A 26,299-nucleotide genomic window follows, 5' to 3' on the forward strand; every position below is an offset into this window, starting at 1 on the left:
TCGTCTCAGCTCAGTTTTCAAGAATGTTTTCACCATATTTACGTAACGATCAGCTGTTACGGTTACAGTGTTCCGTTTTCCTCAAAAAAGTAGGGCCCCACAATACCAAATTTCCCGACGCCGCATCACACCGTAACTTTGGGGCTGTGTAATGGTAATTAATGTAAAGTGCGTGGATTTTCACAGGCCCAGTATCGGAAGTTTTGACCATTCACAACACCATCGAGATGAAAATGAGCCTCGTCGCTCATTATCAAAATCGCATTGGGCTCATCTTCCAGAATTTGGAGCATCGCTTCAGCAAAAGCTGCACGTTGCGGGTAGTCGCCCTCTGTTAACTTGTGCACAACTGACATTTTATAAGGGTGAAAACCTAAATCTCGGTGTAGAATTCGCCGCACTGAACTATTGGATATTCGTAGTGCTGCAGAATGCCTACAAACTGAAGTTAAAACAGCCTGTCTTACACGTTCCACGTTCTCCGAAGTTTGAACTGTGCGACGTGGTCCCGGTGGCTGCCTTTTCATTAGACTACCTCCACTACGAAGGGCATTAACCCATCGCAAAATGGTGTTCCGGCTCGGTATATCTCCATGCCGCGGAACGTTAAACCTTCGACGAAAGACGATGAACCTCCGTAACTGATTCGCCGCTCCGCACAAAACTGTCATATACGAAAACGCGATGCTTTACATTCCAAAGAGGCATGATGGCAACTAAACAATGAACAAGCATAAACTGCAAGGTCAGACGAGTGACGCGCCGGCCTTGGCTCCCCTCTCCAACTCCTATCGGATGCGTAATACCAACTTAAAAAACGTCCGTTTCCCGTGGCGGATCCTTTAATAAACACGCTTTTTTTAGACGTGATGATAACGATTTGGATTTGTGTTTGTTAAAGTGATTCAAATATTTGTATAATACATGTTGACATGCTACAGAAAAAAATTCTGGCAACGATGTTGTTAAAAGAATTTCAGTATATGCTCTTTTTTCGGAGATTTCTAATACTTCCTTCTTGTAAATTGGCATTTAATATATGTAATTTATTTATTCCTTAATTCTTTTTTCGACAATATTTTATGCAATTTACTTTCCTGAGTGATAGATTTTTATATTGGTGAACTCTTTTGTTCTTGCATTTAAGTGCATGTATTGCGATATACGAAGGTATTTGAATATGTTTTCTTCATTGTCGCTTATATATTGAAAATTCGGTGATATTCTTTGTAGCGTTTCCTCAAAATGTTAAACGTTTTTATACTTTGAAGCAGTATCGCATAATGTTGCATAATAATTTTGTAACGTATAAAAAATATCAAATGACAATAATTGTACCAGTGTGAAAAAAAATAACACCCCCCCCCCCAACACACACACACACACACACACACACACACACACACACACACACACACACACACACACACACACACACACACACACACACACACACACACACATATATATATATATATATGCACACACACACACACACACACACACACACACACACACACACACACACACACACACACACATATATATATATATATATATATATATATATATATATATATATATATATATATATATATATATATATATATATATAGAGAGAGAGAGAGAGAGAGAGAGAGAGAGAAAGCCACAGCATTCTCTTCGCGATTTCGCCCGCGCTGTATGGCTACGTTTTACTGTCGCGGTCAGGGCTCGCTTCACTCGCCCTTCCCATCTGGACCGTCCTGTTGTTCATTAAATTCATATTTGTGAAATAAAAACCTTTCAGTGTATTGTAATTTCTTCAGAGTAACAGTATGGTCAGTACAGGACCAGAAACGTTAATTGATCTAAGAATGTGGGTTCGGTACAAAATATTTGTTATAACTGGTTACCCGTACTTTCGTATGGGTAAAAATGTATTTTGCCTGGTTCTTAGCGTTACCCGACAAACATCACAGGAGGGGTGACCGTACTTGGTTTCTCATTTTTATTTTACTTTTTTAATTAATTTTGCTTTTTGTTATTTAGTCAAGTAACAGGAGGCAGGTGCAATCAGTCGCGTCGCACCTACAGAACAATGACTGTGTTGGTTGAGCTGCGTGCCGTCACCGTCGCACCCCTTAAAAAATGAAAATTAAAAGAAAAATCGAAAATGGTTTTTATATATTTACCTTATGAGTACTTGTAAGCCCCAATCTAGTGATTATCTCGTTTATTATAATCTGAAACGGGGCAAAATTTGCAAGCATTATTTAAATTTTTTCCTTTATTTCACTCCTTTCAAGGTCGAATTTTGAAAATCTAGAAATTGGTATTTTGATATTCACATGAAGATTACACACATAAAAATCAAGGCGATATTTTCATTTGTTACAGAAAAATGAAAAAAAGTAGCCTGGTTTCAAAAAAATTGAAAATCCATTTTAACCCTTTAAACTCTGAATTAAAAAAAATATAGTTATTATTTTTAATTTTTAGATATTCTTATGAAGATTCGCACACAAAAAATCAAGTTGATATTTTCATTTTATTCAGAGAAATAAAAAAAAAAATTAATTTCCTTTTCTTACTCGATTTTAACCCTTTAAACTGGGAATTTCAAAAAATCTTTTCTTATTGTGCTCTTACACCGTAAAAAGAACATGTATACATATTTTCATCGATTTATCTTCAGTGATTTTTGGTGGGCGTTGGTAAATCAGTCAGTCAGTCAGGACATGTTTTTATAAATTATATAAATATATAGGAGAGAGAGAGAGCGAGAGAGTGAGTAAGTGAGAGAGCTTCGATATCTCTCCACCTTCTCAGATGATTATTTTTCAAAATTGAATGTACATAAAACTATCCTGTGTTCAATTTAATAATTAATTGTTAATTTGTTGACGAGATATAAATCCAGATTGACCGAAATAAAACTCACGGACACGCGTACACCATATAAAACGCTTATGCAAATGTGAAAAATTTATAACAAAATTTTATGTACTTGATTAAATAAATCAAGTTTTTATTTTATAAATTTTATAAAATACTTTATTAAATAAAGTTACTAAGTGAATAAAATTTAAAAAAAGTGCATTTGTCACTTTGTGTATGTATATTCTTGAATAAAACCATTAATGATTGTTTGCTTCATTGTGTGCGAGTTTATTTTATTAAATGAATAAGAAGTAAAATTTAACGGTGTACGTAAGTCCATATTGTTGCGTTATTTAAACTCTTGTACTATAATTTAGTTGTGTTATAATTTAGTTAATAAAATAAAATAAAACTTGAAATAATATTGTTAACTATGACTGTCATTGCTTTTTCAACAGGTAAAAAGTCAACTGAAGTAAGCTAACAATCTGTTATACACGATAAAGATCTAATAAAATGTTGTAAATTTAAAAAATGCATTTAATGTCACTTTGAACCTGTGTATTCTTGACTAGAATAATTGTTTGCTTCTGCATTTTTTTTTTTTTTTTTTTTGGTTGTATGAATAGGAAGTGAAATTTAACGGTGTATATTCATCTTGTTGCATTTTGTATACATTCTACTGTAATTTACGATTATGTACTTTTTCACTACTTACAAAGTTTGTAAGATATTTTCTGTTGTTAAAATAACTTTCTTGTCATGATGTTTCCGTAGAACTTTTACAAAAGAAAAGTTTATAAAAAGCGAGTGTAAAGTGTAACGACCTTTCTTCAGCACTTTAAAGAAAAATTGGATTTTGTAATGTTGTATATTATTTGTGAGAAGGTAACTTCGGGGGGTTAATTGAACGTCACGCACATTTCAGAATAGGTGGTAGTAGTTCACGGTTCATTGCTTGCATGTTACTGTACACTTATACACTCTTCGGCTATCTGACGTTATCACTTCTGGTTACCGCCGTCACGGTACGGTGTTAAGAGAGTGGGTTGAAAGGTATCTAGGACCTTTACGCTTAACCGTGTTAGATTTCTGCCTTGTTTTATCCTATAAACAAACTGATTTCATTTTCCTTTTATCTTTTATGATTAAAATTGTGAGAATAGTTAAATTGTTACTTTATTATAGTAGTATAAACGATGCAGTTATCTTTAGCGTGATACATAGGCTTAATTGAAATTACCGTTGTCTTTTTTGACTTACGAAATTGTAGAATGAAATACAAAGTTATTAATATATAAAAATGATATATTAGACGAGTAAAATTACATTGAACTTAAAAGACCTAGTAGCTGAAAGATTTGGAGAACATCCTAAAATCGGTAAAATTTGCTTGGCGACTCAAAAAGAAATATTCAACAAAATTTACTGGATTAAAAATATTATTTTTTTTTTTACACGTAAGTTATTATTTTTTAAGGTTGTAGAATTTACAGTAATCACTATTACCGTCGTAGAATTTTATGTGTTATGAAATTATTATTAGTGCGTTGCTAGTTAAAAGATTTTAATACAAATTACAATCTAAATTTCCCTAAGTTCATTATTCAGAGCGGCCAATTCTAAAAATTGAAAAATTGTTTGTGATATGATAATAGCTCACCCTTTTTTCTGTTCTAAAGATTTTTGTTTTGTAGACGTACCGGATGATTCAGAAAAGGCTAAACAAATTTAAAAGCATATAAAAATTTATTTAGTTACTTTACAGATTCGATTGAGGTCTCATTTCATGGCAAAAAAAGTCAAAGTTTTGACTATCATAATTAATACTGAATTCGGTCACCAGCGCTGTCATTAGTGTTATTAAAAATGGGTTCTGGGCTTGCTGTGTGTTTTGGTTTTAGTGATCAGTCAACGTTTCACATCAATGGCAAGGTAAACTCCCATAACTGCCGAATATTGGGTAGCGAAAACCTCATGAAACTTTGCAGCACATTCGTGATAACCCGAAGGTAAATAATGTTTTTTGTTCCATTAGCAAACAAAGACTGCACGGCCCATTCTTCTTCCAGGAGGCAACCGTAAATGGTATAGTTTATCTGGACATGCTTAAAAATTTTCTAATTTTTCAGTTAGATGACCAAGATGGATGCCATTACTATCAACAAAACGGGGCACCACCTCACTATCGCCTATAAATACGCCTTGATACTAGATTCCCAGGTCGGTGGATCGGTCGTGAACATCTAATTGCATGGGCACCTCGCTCTCCAGATTTGATCCCGCTAGATGTTTTCTTGTGGGGTTTCATTAAAGATCGGGTTTATGTACGGCCTTTGTCTGCTGATCTTGTTGAGCTAAGAATTCTAATTAACGCCGCAGATAACGCCCAACTTGCTGGCTAAAGTCTGAAATTAAATCGACTCCAGGAGGGATGTTTGCCGCATTACAAATAGAAGCCACATCGAACCAAAGTGAATGTTGAGTGACAAACTTGATGAATTTTTCTATGAAGTGAGACCTCAGCCGAATCTGTAAGTTATCTCAGTTAATTTTTATATGCTTTTAAAGTTGTGAAGTCCTTTTTGAATCACCCGATATAGAAAACTTATTTTTCTCGTCTTAAAAGATTGACTCTTAAACTGAGAGTCGAATTGGTTCCTTTTTTACTTCCTTCTACGAAGTAGAAGACGTATAATGATCGCGAAAAATTTCGGTTTTCAGATTTCAACGGAAATATCCATTTTGACCATCCTTGAATCCAATTTGACTAGTTTCGGGGTGACAGTCTGTACGTACGTATGTATGTCGCATAATTCAAAAAGATTAGCCGTAGAATGTTGAAATTTCGTATTTAGGACTATTGTAATATCTAGTTGTGTACCTTCCCTTTTGATTGCAATCGACTGAACTAAAAGTGTCCAAAAACGCCCAAAATTCCCAAAAATTTGGATTTTGAACTTTTTACTAACTGCAGTAATAAGCCCTCATTGAATGCTTTTGAACGGTATATCATAAGTGGTACTTATTTTCATTGGCTCCAGAGTTATAGCCAAATAAAATTTTAATTAATGAAATATTTGGATCTTACAAGAGGAAGGCACATCGTTTCGAATCCGATTTCATATACATATTTTTTTTAAACTTTTTTCTTTAAAGTAAATAATTCAATAATAACAATAAAACAAAATGAAAAAAAATCAGAAGTTATTAATGAAATAAAATTTTATGTACTTTTAAAAATGTGTATATGTAAGTTAATAGGCATTATTACTTATATATGCGTGTATATGTAATAGATTTGGTGAAGCATCTGATTATTTAATATTAATTGAAAATTATAATCTAGAATCGTGTTATTTCTGGATTTTGTAGTTTAATTTTATGTAATTATTCTGAAATTTCTGTTTAGTTTTATATACATTAAAGTTAACTGCAGAGTGACTGAAAATAGACCCTTACAAGAACAACATATACACTGAGGCATACATGTTCGATGTTTAATAAATTGCAAAAAAATACTTATCTTTTAGCTCATTATTCCTCTTGATATTGTCGGACAATATTCTCCCTAAATCGAAGTTGATCATCATTTGTTTATCTGTTTTTGTTGCCAATCATATAATCGCTCTTTGGTTTGATATAATTCTTTTGATCTTAATTTGTGTGTACACGTTCTCTAGTTTTAAAATTTTCTCTCTTTATATTCACCATCCTCTCTTAATCTTTTTATTCTTTCCTTGGTCTTAACGTTTTCTTCGTCTTTATATTTATAATCTTCTCTTAATATTCTTATTTTTTCTTTGGTTTTAACATTTTCTTCCTCTTTATATTTATCATCTTCTCTTAATTTTTTTATTCTTCCTTCTTCTTAACATTTTCCTCCTCTTCATATTCATCTCTTGTCTTTTTATTTCGTCACGTTATCTTTTTTCCTGTATGATTGTTTCTTTTTCATTTTTGATTATTCACCAAATAATCCAACAATAAAAACCGAATATTTTACACCGTAAGGTCAAAATTTACATTTGTAACCAGTATATAGGAGCTCCCTAAACGGAATAGTTTAATTATTATTAACTTTTATTTATACGACACACCAGAAATCTAAAAATTTTGTTAATCAGCAACTCACGGTGACACGAATAATAATACGAGTAATAAAGGGACTTTTACTCTGTCCTAATATTTCATGTAAGATTGTTGAATTAATAATTGTTAATTATTAATTAATTAATAATTGAATTAATAATTGATAATAAAAAGTAATATTTCAGCAGTTGTGTTACTGACCACGTTATTAAAGAATTAGAGGATCGGTATCTCACTTTCAAATAAAATAAGTTTAAATGAAGTAAAGCAAAAAAAAAATGTGTATATGTAATTTAATAAGTGTACAAAGAAGTCATGTGATGTCCACATCAAATTTTTTTTATAGCTGCGGGGCTACAGTATTGCAGATTTTTTATTGACTGACTAGGCGCACGATATTGATCAGAATATAGACCTATAACGATCCCTCTCGTTGCTGTGACTGACTTCACACATACGACTAAATAACATATCAAGTCTTCCATTTGGCAGTTTCGATCACCGGTAATATATTAATATCGGCACTCGTGATTAAGGTACTATGTGAAGCCGTTATTTTCTATCTAGTTGTTATTCCACTGATTTCTCACCTTTTGCGTTTATTGTGAACAAATCTTTTTACCTCATAAGGTCAATGCTATTTGTTTAAAGCTTTTACTTTATTTTCTAGTTCCATGTTTTTGAGAGAAACGAATTTCTCTCCTAGCAAAGAATCCATGCCATTTTAGAATTTCTTTTAATTTATTTTTAGTTAGTTCGAAAGAACAATTATCATCAGCGAATCTAAAAATTTTTATCTTTTTTACTTGAAAACATACTCCATTTTAAAATTTCTATATCGCTTCATCTACATACAAGTTGAAAAGCAACGGATATAAATTAGACAACTGTCTAAAATCTAATTTTAGACAGGAAAATTTTTATTTGATTCTAGATATCGCTGCATAAAGAACTTCGAAGACGAATATTTACCAGTTTTTCTTAATTATATTAAGAATTAAATAAAATAATTAACTCTCCGTGTTGGTCTAGTGGTAAAGCCGTCGTCGTAAATCAGCTGATTTCGAGGTTGAAATTCTCGGGTTTAAATCCTAATTAAGGTAGTTACTTTTATTCGCATTAGAATACTAGATCATGGATACCGGTGTTCTTTGGTGATAGGGTATCAATTAACCAGACGTGTCAGGAGTAGTTGACCTGAGTTTGTTCAAGACTATAACTTTACCGGTACAGTTACATTACATTGATAAGTCGCTAATGACTTTAATTTTTGATGCGACTATAAATAAAAGTAATAAAAAAAAGGAACTCATTAAGAATAATTGGTTTTTTATTTTAAAAAAAAGTTAAATCGGCAGTTTTTTAACTGGTTGAATGATCTTCCCTGGTTTGTGTTTCTTTTAGTTTAACTGAAATATTAGGTTCTTATTAGGATGTTAATGACTGACGTTTACTGTATAACGGTTTTTTCTTTTTAGAAATATTGGTAAGGTTCGGAGTTTGGGATTGTGTTCGTCTTTCTTGAATAGTGGTTCATCATTTTGTTTCAAAGAAACCCTCGGTGTTTTATTGGATGAATCAGTTACATGTTATCAGCTGGTTTCCTCAAATGAAATCACTTGTCGCTGAAACCTTTGTGGTGCAGACGACTCGTTCTCCGACGAGATATCATCTTTTTATTTTTTTCATTGTAGCTTTACATCTTAAAGCAAATCTTCCAGGATTATTATTCCAGTATTAGTAATTATAGGAATAATAATAATTATAATAAAAATTAAGCAATCACTATGTTTGAAGTGTCAGATGACGAAGACATTGTTCATGTCGTACCCGCACTGGAATCCTGGAGGATTTGCTGGGTTTCACCCAGATCTCGTTTATAATCTTAAGGTGAGTAGTCCTCTGTATTCTGTTATCACTCATTGTTTGGTGTTTATTTAATATACGAATAATCGGCAGATCTTTTAGCATTGCAATTTTTTTTACTTCTTGGTTTGTTTGCTTGAAATCTCTTTTATTCCTTAATATTGTTGTTTCATATAGTACGTGAAATATATTTTTGATCAACGTAGTTTTGACAGTAGGTTACATCTTATCTAGAAAGCATTCGTACTAAGTATTACCAGATTGCTTGATTTCTCTATGTTTTAAGCCTTTTTCGGTAATAGTTTTAACATTTTCTTTAATTTCATACAGATTTAAGGCAGGCTGAATTCATTATAAACAGATGAAAATTCATTATTTTAACTCTGAATCTGGTCGATCGGTAATATTTTTTTAACAGAGTTGTTATTGATCGTTTAATTAGGCTATTTCTTATTTTATTGTTTTTGAAAACTTGTGTGTTCTCTTGGTGAGTGCAATCTTTCACAGCAGGAAGTGTTATATTGAATGTACGTAATAGTTTGTTGGGAATTTTCAGGGAAATATATTTGAGGTGACGGAGTTCGTTTTCAAGTTAATAGTATTGACTTAGGTTTTTTTTATTCTTATTATTGGCTTGTTTATTATTACTTGACTTTTCATTACGTCAATTAATGAACGTACTTGAAGTTTTGCATTTTTTTTTACATTAAATCGTGCGAAAAGTTTATTTATAATGTAATGACATCTTTCATTGTTGCTGAGTAGATGGAAAATACGAGAAAGTAAGTGATTGTGCATTAATATTCACTGTGTGATGTAATATTCTTGAGAATTTATTTGAGATAATGATAGTAATACATAAGAAAAAGATTGACAAAGTTATTGACTGACGCTAAGGGTGAGAACTATAATATTACTGTAGTAAATTTTAGTTACTGCCATGTTTTATTGTCGGATGTTGAGTGTTTCACTATCATTTACAGATGCAAAAATGTATTATCACCCTTCCTTTGTCGGGTAAAATGCAAATTCTAAAGTGTACGAGTGGACGTTAAGAGCGAACATCTATTTTGATAAACTAGAAGAAACAATTTAGAAATAGAACTGTTCTAATAGTTTATCCTTTCATAAAATATATTATTTTATTGTTGTTGGAATACGAAGTTTTTACTTTCCATCATATAAATTTTTTTTTTTTAATTACGGTACAAAAAAAAAGAATTTTTAATATGGATTAGTGATTTTCATTTCACAGAAATTTTCATTCTGGGGATTTATTCTTTCTTATAATTAAAGGAAATATTGTGATCACGAAAAATCTCGGTTTACTGATTTCAACGGAGATATCCAGTTTGACCATCCCTGAATCCGTTTTGACTAGTTAGGGCGTGACGTCTGTACGTACTTATATGCGTATATATATCACCTAACTCAAAAAAGATTAGCTGTAGGATGTTGAAATTTTGGATTTAGGATTGTTGTAACATCTACTTGTGCACTTCCCCCTTTGATTGCAATCGACTTGACCAAAAGCGTCCAGAAAAGCCGAAAATCCACAAAAAAATTGGATTTTGGACATTTTTTTAACTGCAGTAATGAGCCCTCATTGAGAGCTTTTCAACGATGTATCATAAGTGGTAGGTACTTATTTTCATTGGTTCCAGAGTTATAGCCAAATAAAGTTTAATTAATGAAATATTGTATCTTACAAGGGGAAGGCACATCGGTGTTCAAATCCGACTTATCTCCTCTTTTTAACTTTTTTTTAAAGTATATTGGTTTATTATAATTAATTAATAATTCAATAATAGCAATAAAAAAAATAAAAAAATGAAAAAATATTAAGTTGTTAATGAAATAAAATTTTATATCCTTTTCATTTTAAAAAAAGTGTACTCGTATATGTAATTTAATAGGCATAAAAGGATGTCATGTGGTGTCCGACTCATATTTTTTTTTGTTTTATAGAGTGCAAATAAGAAGCTTCTCAAAATGTTACTTTTACCGAACAATTATATTTCTTGTGTTTTTTCAAAGGTTTTTTGTCACCTTTCCTTGTCATTAATTGGCAGAAGCTTTTACTCAAATTATTAAAAAAATTACTAGTTTTGGATGATTTATATTTGACATTCTCATAGTACCAATGATTTAAAATATTTTAAAACGTTTATATGATTATCGTATAAATGAGGCGAATGTGTAATTTAGTGTATTTATAGTTAATTAAATTTTTATTTTATTGACGTGATATGAAAAAACGTTTTACTTCAGTTATTATGATTTTTAGTCAGTCCTCATGGTATTGAAGCAGTTTTCAATTGAATTTAAATTTATTAACGTTGATAAGTCTCGTAAATGTCAATTAAACTGAAAATTAAATTTAGTGAAGTTTTTTTTGAACGAGATTAATGTAAAAAAGAATTCTACTACAAATCGTTTTTACTGCAACTCATTTTTTTTAAGTTTAAAATTTGAGTAGGCTTAGAAAAACTTCTAAAATCTAAAATTTCGGAAAAAATATCGTTTCTTGAGAAAATTTTTTTAAAAGTTTGTTTTATATAACATAAAAAAAAAATTTAGTTTTATTTTATTTTTTTTTTTAAATACTTGTACATCTTCAAAAAATGCTACTCTAGGAAAAAACCTTTCGCAAGAAACCACAGAGAATTTTGGATTGTGATAAAAATAAAAAGAGAAATTACTTAAAATGAGTGCTATCGAGCGTGTTTATCAGATTATATAGATTGCGGGAATATGTAGCTTATAATACTTACTAGGTTTCTTGAATGTTCATTTGAAAGTACAAATCAGAATGACATCAGAAATTTATTCATTATTCATAAAAATTCGATTCCAAGTTGTGATGTGTGGTGGAAGTAATAAAATACTGAACTGGTTTACATAGAGAAAATTATTTTTAGTTTCAACCAAAAACTTTCCACCTTAGACATCTAGAAAGAATTAATTTAGATGGAAATCATAGGTAAGGACTTCTTTCAAAAAATACATCTGGTAAAAAGTAAAACCGGAGCTCTGTTTAAATGATTGACGTTTAACAAACATTGTTTCGGTGAACGAGTCATTTAAAGAAGTCAAATTTGTCGAATCTTATTGGGTTTTGTTATGAAACTTAACATTTTGTTTTGGGGAAAGTTAGCAGTGAAAAATCAACGATTGTGAAGAATAGTTAATTTTTAAATAGGAAAGGCACTCGAAACGATTTGGCAGTATTAATAGAACGAGTGACACTAGGCTCCTCCATAAAAAGGTTTTTTTTTTTTACAACGGATACGTAGACAAAGAAGTCCCGTGTAGGGTTAGAGGAACATTGAAGAGAGGTAATGAAAGGCAGAACACTTGAGATTGAAAGTTGTGATGACAGGCAAAAATTGGTATACTGTTGCAAAGAAATGGCGACAGCTGTAATAATCCACTAAAATAAACATAATAACTGTTAAAAGATTCTTTTGGCAAACGCTATTCTTTGTTTGTCGGACTTAAAATAAAGGAAGTTGAATTCCACATACGTATTGTTATTATATTTTTTTGATTATAAGTGAAAAGGACCGATAGCATATTAATTTTGTATTTTTCTAAGAAAGTTCTGGTGGTAAGATTTCCCGGATAGCCTGAAGTGAAATATTGTTTAAACAAAATATGACATTGTTTGAATGAACGATTTTAAGATTGATTTGTCATCAGTTACTTAGTATTGGATTCAAAATATCTTTAAAAAAGGTTTTAAGAAAACTTAAAATGAAAACATACAATACATATTCACGTATTCTATATAGCTTTAGCTCTTTTTGTAGTTTCTTTTCATTCCCTTTTGTTCTACATTTTTTATGAAGACATAGTCTTCTCGCTTGTGCGCTTCTTATTCCTTTTTATTCGCATTTTGTTACTTTTTATTAGTTTTTTAAACTTTTTTATTACACAAAATATTAAATTAATATAAAAATACAGAAATATTTATTATTAGCTTTATTGCCTATATAATCTTGTTATATTAATGTTAGCAGACGATCTATTAAAAGTCCTTTTCAAAGAGTCTTTTGATTGAGGAGTATTAATTCAGTTTATTTTAGTTCTACATACAATCGTTAGTAGTTAACAAGCGATTTGCTCCCGTTAACGCTTGTACACTAATTTGATCTTCAAAAAATATCTTCTGAGATTCATAACGTGAATTTCTCTATTAGTGAGTAAATTAGATATTAAAGTTACGTGATGAACTCAAACGAAACATACGTAGGAGAAAATTTGAAACATTTTTGATGTAGGAGTTTGTTAATGATTTATTTACGCGCTAGGCTTAAGCTATATTGATGTACGGGTATTATTTATAATCAGAAAATTGTAATACTTCATTTTTTAATATGTTTGTTGCAATTATGAAAACTGGTGACTCTCCAAACAGATCTTTTAGTTGATTTTTTTGCACTTTGTCTTTTAAAAATAAAATCTTGGCTCTTAGCCTTTTCCTCATTAAGTATTAAAAAAATAATTATAATTGGTTTGATGTTTTAATAGGTAACCTTGGTATAATGATTTTAAAATGTAAATAAATATTTATAGGGCAAAATGTTTATTATATAAATACATTGTCTTACGTTTTTTGCAAACCATCAGTTATATTTCTTAATTTTAATTACATTCCCAGCTGTTAATAGTTTTCTATATGTAAAAATGGATGATCATCTGGGATTTTTCTATTTCTGTAGATATGAGTCCCATATAAATAAAATTTGTAAACAGCTCGAATATATTTGTAAGTTCGAATACATTGTGTGCGCGTGCGTGCGGGCATGCGTTTTAATCTTCTACTTTACTTAGTTGAAATTTAGTTTGAGTACTAGTTTATTTGAAGATTAAACTAATGATAATCAAACTAGAGAATTTGGAAAGTTTACATTTAGTTCTGCGCAATAACGGATTTACTTATAAATAATTGTATTATGTAACTATAAATAATATAACAATGACAGTGTTTCAGATTAAACAGGAAAGTTAGTTTTGAACTTAACTCCGTTGTATCCATTCAGAGTGGTAGTCTTATACTATTAATTTATTTTCCGTAATCGCAGACACAATTTTTGGAAAAAAAAACCTTTTTTTAGTCTATTTAAAGACAGAGTCACATTGTGAGATTCTAGTAAAAAAAAAGCTGACAACTGTGGTTTGTTTCTGGGCATGGCTTACACACGCGACTTAATTTAAAATATTTATAATTTTATTTAAATATAATATTTACTCTTTTATTTAATTGAATGATTCTAACTAAAGCGCGCGCGCATACTGTATTTAACTCGCGCGGGTGTGCGATCGAGTTCGAGACCCAGCCAGACCGAGTTACTTTTTACACTTTAAATATTATTCATTTATTTAATTATACCGCTCACATGTGACGTCACAATGTAGCAGTAGTTTAAGAGCATTTTTTGAGGTGGGGGTGCGATTTTGTAAAAACATTTTTTGCAGATATTGTTTTCTTTTAATTAACAAATGTGCGTAAGAAAAATAAGACCTAAATTCGGCAAATCTAAGATACTGAGGGTAACCTTGCTGTACAGCCTTACGCCCTTGATCTTTTAAGTTGAAAATTTAGTAGCATCAATATCCCATATGTAGAAGTAATCTGACCAAGTTTGGTGAAAATCGGTTCAGTAGTTCTGGGGATATAAGGTGATTTGAGTTCAACACCGAACACACATGTACATACGAACATTAACACCCGGAAAATTTTCATCCGGTTTTTTGGGTTGTTTAGATGTCAGAACGTCAAGATCCGGAGAAAACCGCATATGGCCATATTGGACCGATTAAAATACTTTCCCTTCAAGAGCTATAGCTGTGCTATAGCACAGCACCTAGTAGGGAAAGTAAAAATAATGTAAATAACTTTTGTAAAAACACATGTATCTTACCATCTACGAACTCCACTAACTCAATACTCCAATTTATATCAGTGAAGGCTCTCCAAAATAACAGGCAAATTACTTATAAAAAGGCTTCTTTTTTTTTAAAAAAAAGGGAGAAAAACTTTAAAATTATCCTGTGTACGAATTGGATTTGGAAATCATAATGTAAATCAAATGTCAAACCTTTTAGTTAGATTTCATAAGAAAGCTACCTATTGAATGAGTACCATGATTCGACTTACGGAAAATTTCGACTTATTTTCACGTTTCACATCCTACAGACCTCAAAACCACCGTCAGTTCAAAAATTTAATTTCTTGACACGATAACTGCCGTAATTTTCTGCCAATCACTTTCAAATTGATAACGTAAAATATAAGGACCCAAAATCTCGATCCAGTTCGTTAATGGGCAAAATCGGACCATGGGGGTGGAAATGGGAGGGCTTTTTCGAAAAAACAAAAATATTGCTGTAACTTTCCTAGTAAGTAAAATATCGAATTCGTTTTATCTATTATTATTTGGGTAAGAGCCTAAAACTTATCTAAGTTTTAAAACTTATCTATTTTTGATATTACCAACCATTGGCCCAGGGGGTGGAAAAATTGGGTTTCGAAGACAAAAAATATCATTCTTCCTTTAATAGGCACAGTATCGAATCGGTTTAAAGTGGTCGTTAGTCCTCTAAACATTGCCTAAAACTTTGATCTGAAACAATTTTTAATATGACCAATTCTTAGGGCAAGGGATGAACAAATTGTTGCTGGAATTGTAAGATGGGGCTTGTCGTATGCTAAACACGTGAAAATTTTTTCACATGCAACCATTGTCGTATTGAGTATATTTGAAGTTTTTCTTAACTTTAAAGTGGAAATCTTTTTTATCCCCTACTTAGCACCGGTGAATTCTACCTCCGCCTTCCGGTGTGCCGAAACGGGATTTATTTCAATTTCCTTTAATCTAGATTTAAAATTAAGAAATATTTCGTTAAATTTTTTTTTATTCAAGTTTAACTAAAAAAAAAAAATAGCATTTCATTTTTAATACATTTTAATGAACGAGAGAAGGATAATTCTTATCGTGTAAGTGCTCCTTAAAAATTCCTTTCGTTCATATATTTTAACATCTTCTGTATTTCTAAATGAATTTATTGTGTATTTATCCCCAAAAAATAAAGTAAAAATTATTAAAATAGGTTTTCATTTAAAGAAAAAAAAACTATTTTTATCATTACCACATTAATGGCGATATAACGTAATAGTTATTTTATTAGTTTACTGAAGTAACTTATCTTGATTGTGCTGGGTCGTAATCGGTATATGTTAAATCTTGTAATACAATTGGTATTATTGCGCCGATCATATTTTCATTTATATCATGTCAAAAGATGAACTGCATTAAAGAAGGTGTGTATGGAACTTCTTTGTTGTTTTATATCAACCCCACACGTCATCTGACGTCATAACCTAGGGGACAAATACACTTTTGTTATGTAAATACTGATCTCTTCTCTTTTGTTTTGAAGCCTTTCTATCCGACCCTTCACTATTTAAGGATGGTAGTCGACTATTCCCTCCTTCTGTTCCCCGTAAATATTTTAATTTTATTGAAGGTAATTTTTTGTAAGAATTTTTACGTTATTTGTATGGAAAAGTTTAATACGAAAACTTTAGACTTCGTTATTAAACCTTTGACGAAAAATCAAAGAAAAGGTAAATAATAGGTATGATTATTTGTAGTACATACTGTAGGACAAATTTTTTATTCGTTTAAACGATTTTTATGTGAAGAGCCCCAGAAGAAAACTGTTTACTATTAATCAGTGATTTTCAAACTGTGTCGCGGTATTCAGGGGCGCTATAATCACTGACGTTTCTGTTTTGTAAGGCAGTGTCTGTCATAGCTTCTTTCTTTTGTTTTAGATCGGTTTGTCTCGAGATTAGTATTTCATTCTAGTTTTATGTTTTGATTATATTTATGGGATTGATAATTTAGTTTCATATTATGACGCCTACTTGATATTCACGCACTATGTTGACACTCTTGGACATTTCTCGAACAACAGTATCTGCCTATTGGCCGCGCAGCCGATTAGCTTACACATTTTAACCATATCGATGAGCATGGTCGTGCGACTCGACCTATGTTTAAGCCACCTGTGTTTGCTAGCCAGTAGTGCACGATGCAGACGCTATTTATTACAGAAACACTTTGCCTAGATGTAAGAACTCTCCTACTGGTCATGCAGCCTATCAATGTTCTCCTCAATTGTGAATCGCTCCGGTTGTTCCTTTTATTCAATTTGGGCGAATGCTTAGGTATTGAGTATAAAAATTCTGACTAACAGAATACTTTCATTCAATTCGACAGTAACATTCGTTGCAATTAAAAATTTTGAGTGTTTCCTCCGGTGTATAAAATACATGAATAACCAACAAGTAGAATATAAATCTGTGGAATACTAAGCTATGTTTATTTCATTTTTATTACCTATAATTTAAAAGATTTATGAAGGAGCTGGATAGAGTAAAATGCTTTCTGTATTTTCTCAGCACTGTGTGACCCCCTCGGCTGCAATATCACGAACGATGACGTTTCAAAGGGTTGCTTAGAAAGCTTTTGACAAAACAACAGGTGTGCTTATATAGCCGTCTTCGCAACCCCCCCCCCTAACTATAAAGTCTGAGTGACGTAAGAGTTCGAAAAGAAGGAACCCCCTCCCACTAAATCGGTTGTAACATCTTACTATGTGTCGTTAAATAATTTACTTTAGTATTGTTTTAAATAAAAGACGTTTCGATGAAATATATGTTTTTTAAACGGATTTCACTAATTCTTCGTTAAAAATAATGTTAATTTGATTTTTTTGTGTAATTTAGAAATTTATTACTGGTGCCGGTTGGAACAATCTATATTACATATTTAATATTACTTATGACTACATTTTATAGTTTAATCAGTTGCCGTATTTCCGATAGAATTAATTTAATATCTTTTCCATTTTTTACAGATGCTGTTAGTTTTATAGTAAGTCTACATCTTATAACGTCGAATAATTTCTTTAAATTTAAATTCAGATGTCATAAAAATCATGTTTTATGAAATAATTTTTTTTCATTGTTGCATTCCCTCAATTTATATATGAAAATACGATTTCAATGGCCTTTCATGTTTGTAACATTTAAATAAATACAGGGAGAAAATTAATGATACAGGATAGATGTGTACGTACATGTGCATGTGTGTATTTCATCTCGCATCGATTTGCTGTTCGTTTCCTATACTAGAATTATGAGATCGTTAAAAATCTTCTTGATTTATTGACAGTTTCTTGACATTTTATTGACTGACCCTAATCTTATAAGTTTTATTGTATTAAAAGTATTAAATTATAAAGTATCGAATATTTAAAAAAATATTAAATGTCACGTTCAGCTAATGTGAACTAATGTGATGAAAAAAATTCAGCTTTTGAATTTCAAAAAACATTACTCGTGATTTGTTATGAAGAAGTAGGACATAGTTTAATTGCAAAAATTTTCTTTATATAATCTAAATTTTCCACAGTTTATTGTAAATAATATTATTAGAAAATATCATTTATTACTTTTTCTTAAATTATTTAATACAATTGGATGATGATGATGACTTTTTATATCCTGATTTACGGTTAGTTCTATTTGAAAAATATTTGTTTTTTGTTTGTTTTGAATCATCAGAATGGAGAATAACCTAAGTTTACACAAAAGAACTATACAACTGTGAAGTGAAGTTTAAAATGTCATGTATTCATATAAAGGTGATTTAAAATTAGTTTCTGAATTTTCAAAGGTTTATTTTTAATTTTTAGTTGGATAGATACGAGCATTTCCTTATTAATTTTATTTTAATTGATTTAATTGAATTACGCTGATAAAACTATATTTATATTTATTATTTTTTTTCTGATAAAAGAAAGCAGGTAATACAAAAATAAAGTTTAACAAATTAGTTTTCTGTCTGAAAAATTTAATAATGTGAGAAACAATTCCTGTTGTTAGAATGCAGAATTAGCCCACATAAGACTTTATGGGAAAAAATAAATAGCTCAATTTACTGTGGCATGCAATATACACTCAGGGTGATAATAGTGCTCTCAATTTTAAAACAATAGCATTTCTATTGGCACAGAGAGTACATTCCCAGTGGTGGTAGAATTGAAACACGGAAACTAAAAGTTATTTACATTTATAAGACCCCATCTGGCAGGAGTCCCTCATATCTTTTTATTTCACAATTATTCTGTTTGCTTGCGGTATAATTTATTTATCACTTTAAAAGAATGTTATATCTAGATGGAATCAATTATTTTTAACTGATAGTGAATTACATTTTTGTTTATATTGATCAAACTTGTTCAGTACCTGAACTAATTGCACGAGTATTGTAGGGAAGAATAATATGAGAGAAATTATCAATTATATTAGGGTTTATCAATTATATTAGGGTGAGTCAATGGAAACCTTTAGTCTATTCTATCTTATAATTTTTTTATTACGAAAGTCATACAATAATATCATATTTTATGTATTTTTCAACGGTTGTAATAAAAGTCTTCCACCAATTTGGAAGTTAAAGAAGCATAGCCGATTATGGACTGTCATTTTTTAATTGAGTATGAAAGGTCTGTCTTCCATGTTCTTGTTTAGATGTTCAAAAACATAAAAATCACTGGTGGGGAGGTCTGATGAATATGGTGGTTGTAGAAGGTACCCAAAGACCCTTGTTCGGCTGCAACAGTTGTACGGATAGTATGAGGGTTGAGCATTGTCTTGCTTCATCAAAGCATCTGTATTGAAAAGTCCATGTTGTTTGATTTAATCGCAGGATGCAAGGGATTCTTGAGAGGTCTGCATATATTGCACTGGTAACCTGAATCCCCGTGGGTATGCAGTCCTCCAAAACTACCCCTTAATTCTAAAAGAAAAGTGTAATATTTTCCATTGATGGTTGCATATGAAGTTTTTTTGGTTTTGGTGAGGAGGTATGGACACCATTGCTCGCTTTGTCAGTTTCTAGTCTGTGCTGAATCCAGGTTTGGTCTTCAGTAACAATTCTTCCTTGAAAGCAATCAATCACCTTCTTCTTTAAAGTACCATTAAATTTTCCATGTTGAAATCATTACGTCATTCTTTCAATTCTGCAGTCAGACGGTATGGCACCTACTTGACAAGTATTATGGAAAATATAATTTTCTGATTCATGATACTCATCTAGACCATTCGTTCTCAAAGTGGGCGATAACGCCCCCTTGTGGGCGCTGGAATTCCTTCAGGGGAACAGTAGAAGGCCCACAGAAAATGGGGGGGAAAAAAGCACATTAGATTCATCCTTCATTAATGTAAGTGTAATTTTCCAATTGAAAGCTTTGTTTTAATTATTGTATTGTTATATTGAATATGCTATCACTTTTGCTGTTATATAATTATATAAATACAAATGTAATTTTTTTTTAAGTAATTTTAATAAAAACCCTTCCATATATGATTAAATATGCGTTTTAATTGCTCTCATTTAAAATGTAAGTTCCAACTCAGAAATAGGATATACTACATTTAAAAACAATAATTGCAATTGCTGGTTTTAAAAACACATCTTAAAAATAGCAATTGCAATTATTATTTTTAACAGATGATTGGTTGATTGACCAGTTCCTATTTTTTTTTTTCGAAGGTTAGAATCTGAATCTAATCATTTATACTTTGTTCTTTAATTGTCAGAGAAACTTAAAATTTATTGCTTATCCCCTTTTGGTGGTAATATACAATGATTAATAATAAAACAGTTTGAAAATTGTAACTTAAAAGTATTGTGACATTGTTTTGGAGCAATTGGAGCCAGTACATAAAGACTGCGATATCCTTTGGTAATAATTAAAGTATACCCTCCTTTTTACCATTTTGAAGTTAGATTTAACCATTTGGAATTATTTATTCTGTTTATAAATTTTTTAGTTTTATGTGCAATAAAACAATATTGTAGGCCTACAAATGAACATATAAAATTCCTGTATTATATAATATCTGACTAGGTAAATATCTACAACTATAAAATTTCTGACTGTTCTTTTAAACATGTAACAGGAAAGTATGAAATTAGTTAGTCAATAATCCAGAAAATGGATGAGAAAGGAGGTACAGGGGCTGAAAATGAGACTTTTTTCAGGCCAAACTTTATCGGTTTTTTTCTTTTTTTGTTGATATTTTGATACTTAGTTTAATTAATTCTCTGTAAAGTATGGACCTTTTTTTAATGTACCAGCCAGCCCCCTTTAGTGTAGCCAGCCCCCTTTTTATTTAGTGTAGCCAGCCCCCTTTATGACCATTGTTGCATCCTTGTAGACTGTTTATAAAACAATGCGTAGGGTCTTGTAGCAGTTTTTGTAAAAGTTTTTTTTGTTGTAAACGTTTTTCTAGGGTATCTCTGATTCCAGGGTGAGAATCCTCTGATTCTGAAAGAATACCATAGGTGATTCAGGTGAACAATTGAGCTGAAGGTTGACATTTGATACCATCTTTGTCAGAAAGTTTAGTGTAAGAGCAATGAATGGATTGACGTGATGGTATCCGTCTCTCGTTTACAAGTTTCAGACCTCTTTCTTGCTTCTTGCTCAAAGTTTCAATACATTCATCATCAAAAAAATGTCTGATTGTTTTGAGATTTCATTGGACGACTTGTTCTTTCTTTCCCGTAGAAAAATGTAACAAAATGGAATAAGCTTCACTTCTGAGTAACTGATGTACTTATTACTCGATTCTTGTTTGTTCATACAAATTAGTATGGCTCATAAATTCCTCTTTCCATTAACTTCTTACTACAGACCCATAAAAATCTTTTCAAGTTTGAAAAAGAATTCCACATAAATGCTTTTAAAAAAAAATTTGTTTGGTTTACTTGAAAGATTGCCAAGAGTGTAGAAGATACAACTTCTCAAAAAAAAGTTGATCATAAACTAAATGACAGTCATGTATAAATGATGTATTAATAACGCTAAAAATGTTTGGTGAGCAGCAACAGTAGCTGAGTACAAGCAACAGTCACATTGGTGCACTGTTGTGAATGTTCGGTTTCTTTTTGGATTCTCTTCATACACTGAACGACTTGTTCAATTTGCATTAAGTTTCTATACACGTGTTTAAATGTATACTTCTTGTATATATGCAAGGTATATGAGCTGTGACGGCAAGATTTATGTTGTTTTATAATTATACCTATTAGAGATAGATACTTTATTTATAATCTATGAGCCATCATAGGCAAAGAAATTATATTGCATGAAAAAAATAAATTTGTTTGAAATTTTATTCAGTAGTTTGTTTTAATAAAAAGCCGCATAAAACTTAAAGATTTTAAAATTATTTTGTGACTATATTAAATAGTTGTTTTTGATTAATATTTAAAGTGACTTGGTTTTATGACCCTTGTGATCATAATTCAAAATAATGTTGAAAAAAAGAAACAATTAAATAGAGATGTGAACATGAACTTGGACAGATTTCATTATAATGCTATTCTACACTTTTGATCTAATGCCAGAATTATACTAAGCTGCTGCCGTGTGTATGTATTATGGTCCTGCACAGTTGTTAAATGAATAGCACTCTCATGTAACAGTCTGCAGCTGTTATCTTAGCAGACAGTATGTAAACATGTAAAATGAACCTTAATTCTGTATTTTGTTTGTAGCTATATTTTTGTGAATATACTTATTATTACCTGTAATATTTATTTTAATAATGTGTGTGCACTATTTTACTACAGTAGTCTGCACTAGCGTATAACATTCATTCCATAAAAATTTAATGATAAATGAAACTGTATGATATCATTCTTATTATAATTTTGAGTGTTACTAAAACAGTTTCACAAATTAATAATAATTTTAATTATAACTAATACATGACAGAAATTTACAATTTTAAGCCATTGTTTTTATTATTGTGGATTAATTCATGTATGCATTAGTAAAATCACTTTTAATTTTGCATTATTTTTTTTAATATAAGAGCCAACGTATTAGGTACTTGATAAATTTTTTTTTTTACATCAGAAAGGTAAATTCTTTTGTTGCTTTTCATTATCTGCCCAAAGTTTTCTCTAAAGCTGTAAAGACAAGTAAAACACTTCAGTACACGAATCACCAGTCAGAGCTGGTTTCTCAGCGTAATGATGTTCATTATATCATACAATATATTGTATGATACATATATTATATTCATATATTGTATTATACATACAATGCATGACTACATTGTATATTGTATGGTGAACGAACAGAGTGAAGGGTTTTATTTAAAATGTTGTCCATTATAAATATTGCTCTTATAATAAGGGCTCTTATTCTGCCTATCATGATTATCAAGAAAAAACCTGTCTATCATGATTATTGGTTTTACATTTAATAGAGATCAAATAATACATTTAAAAACTTATTAGAGCATGATCCACAATGTAATACATATCTATGGAGCTGCAATATTTTTTTTCATTAATGATAGAAACTACACTCACTAATATTCGGAGTTCTATTTTTTGCAAAGAACTACATTGGGAGCATGCAGCTTGGCTGTTTGACCTTTTCTTAATCCGTTAGCAAAAATTGGCCTAAATTTCTGTAACTAGGGTGTCCATATAACTTCCAGTCGGAGTTAATGTCAACTTTAGCAGTTCATTGAATTTGCACTTGTGGTGGTCCCTTATTGCTTAAACAGGGACAAGCTTACACTATCAATCATAGTTTGAACCGGTTGGCTGAGCTGTCCAGCTCGTTTTGTGTTTCACTTTGTCAATAGTGGCCTTTATGGTAGTTTTGGGTACAGTGTTGCGTACTCCATGCTGGCTGAGGTCCCTCTTGCTGTTTTTCAACAGTGGAGTGGTTTGAGGAATCAGATCTGGCAAAGCTTCTGAAAAGCCTGTTCCAGATTTTAGAGGTAGCAAAGTAATTCAAGATATTATTCACATAAAACATTATTCATAAAAAAAGTTTTAATCGTATCTTTTAGAAACGGTTTAAAAGGTAGTCTAAATCAGAGAAAATAATTAGGGTGTTTTGGTTCTTTCATATATAGATCCAAAACAACAAAAAAATCTGCATGATGTGTAATTTTAATGTGTGTAATTTAAATCATGGATTTAAAGAAAAATTGGTTAGTTATGTATTGAATTTGTGAATATTTTGTAACTTATATTAAGTTTCATGAATGCTTTTAAAAGACCAGAGTTAGAAAGTTGATCTAGATTTAGATTGTAGAAGTAGGAAGGTACCTAGTCTTCCTACTCCAAATTAGTGGCTGAGGTATTTACTACTCTCCTTGGACAATTAAGCAGAGTTACCTTCCACTGAATCTCTGTAAAGCTAAGGTTATTCTGGCAGTTTGCTAGAAGGTGCCTCACCGTGGTATCTCAGTTGGAGCCAGAGCAGTAGCTGATAATTTATTAGTGTCCTGTCCAAGGAAGAAAGATTGGAAGATAGAGGAAGGGAATAATCAACTCATAGAGCTTCAGATTAGGTAGATAGAAGTAATCGTTAACTGCTTTTTCCAGAATGAAGATTGATCTATGTTAGAAGATCAACCAAAATTAAGATATTTTAGTATCCTTCATTAATCTGTTGTAAATGAAATAGATGTTGAACAGTTTAACCGTCCAAGTTAACATATTTTCATATTTCATGAAAATCTATTGCACGATTGTTTATATTTTTAAATATTTTAATTCACAAAGTGCATACCATTAATTACAGTGATGAACCAAGATTTTTTCTTAAAATTTTATCAAAATTTAATCTCTTTTTAATATATTTTTGAAATTTGTGTTCTATAAAAGTACACATATAGCGATAGATGAAAACTTCATTTATAATTAATGAAACACCACTGTAAAACATAACATGATTTGAATAGTTGACATTTTATTCTTATTAAGGGAGTTAATGTACACTGTGAAACCAAAAAATAATTTGAACTGATTTGAAAAATTCTCTTTATAAACACTTGGTTCATTTTCAAAAATTTTATACTTTTTAAATTAAGCTAAATGCAGATTGTTAAATGTGGGAGAAAGGAGAAAGAAATTAAACTGTTTTAAGTAAAACAGATGGACAGAAATAGCATCACATAAATAGAAATAGAAATAGTTACTAAATAAAATATGCCATTGGTTTTTATTATGATTCTAATCTTTCATTTAAATTTATATAAAAATAATTTTTTTCTTTAGCTTATTTATTTTATAATTATAAATTTTAGAACATGAAGATATTTCGAATTGTGTGGAATGATTTTGTGTTTTGTAAATGTAATTAAAAATTTTAATTGTATTTTGTGGGCAATAGAGATATAATTTATTTATTTTTGTCGATAAAAATTTGGTGATTCTGATTGTAGCCAGTGTACTTGTAGCTAGAAGATATTTGTATAAAAATCATTCGGTTGGATAGCTTAGACAATCCCTAACAAATTGTTCTTCGCTAGCTTGATTCAGGTATTAATTTTTTAATTCAGGTATTAATATTCAATTTCTTTATTTTTTATTGTTAAATTATGTTCATTTATAAAATAAAGAATCTTCCAGATAAAACTACAGTAATTTTTAACAGAACTGGTGTTTTATTTATAACAGGATTTTACAAGATGCGTAATTATATTAAAAATTGTTTATTCCAGTAAGTTTGTATGATTCCCCATTTCTAATTAGTGAGCTATATCTGCAATTTTTGGATAAGTAAATTAATCACCTAAAAATCAAAGAAATTATTTTTTTTTAATTGTTATTTTAAATAATATTATGAATCAGATTATGGATGATAGAAGAAAGTCTTTAGATACATTCTCAGAATACAAAAAATTGCTTATGCATTAAAAAAAAGAGAGGAATTTCCTTATTCCATTTATAAATTGTCTTATTCCAGATGTCTTTCAGAATACAAAAAATTGCTTATGCATTAAAAAAAAGAGAGGAATTTCCTTATTCCATTTATAAATTGTCTTATTCCAGATGTCTTTCAACTTTAGGCAATCTGTTAAAGATCGAATAATAATGACAGTTCCTGTCATATTGTATATATTAAAAAAAAAGTTCGTTGAAATTTGCATGCTCTTGACATTTTTAGTGACTAATAACTATAGCAAATGGTAAGAAAAAACTAAATTTTCTTACCATAAGTTATTAAAGGGGCAGTAGCAATAGTTGCCCCTTTAATAACGTTTCCAAATTCCCAGTCAGTTAGTCTCTAACTAATACAAATTTCTATAATTTTTTTCCCAATGCAATCTGGGTTTTGACTACACAATAAAAATAACTTGTCTGTGTATATAAAAAAAGTTCAGTTATGTGTTTCAGTTTTTCTGTTTTGGTTATCCATTTGAAACATTTTTGTGAAACTTACATCAGATTATGGTATAGAATAACCATGGCCAATCTTTTTCAATAAGGTGGCACTTTTTGAGTGTTGAATTTTTGATCTTAGAGTGCCACTTTCATGACCAAGTTCTTTCCAGTTCTACCTTTCCTTTTTCTTT

At 30.6% G+C, this 26,299-nt stretch overlaps 1 protein-coding gene across 8 annotated transcripts in view; it reads left to right on the top strand.

Annotated features, from left to right (window-relative positions):
- LOC142321672 (cytosolic carboxypeptidase 1-like) overlaps positions 1-26,299 on the top strand; it is a 293,694-nt gene that overhangs the window by 78,853 nt on the left and 188,542 nt on the right. The window lies entirely within an intron of this gene.

Source organism: Lycorma delicatula, chromosome 3 (genome assembly GCF_047948215.1).
Source record: "Lycorma delicatula isolate Av1 chromosome 3, ASM4794821v1, whole genome shotgun sequence".
Taxonomy (NCBI): Eukaryota; Metazoa; Arthropoda; class Insecta; order Hemiptera; family Fulgoridae; genus Lycorma; species Lycorma delicatula.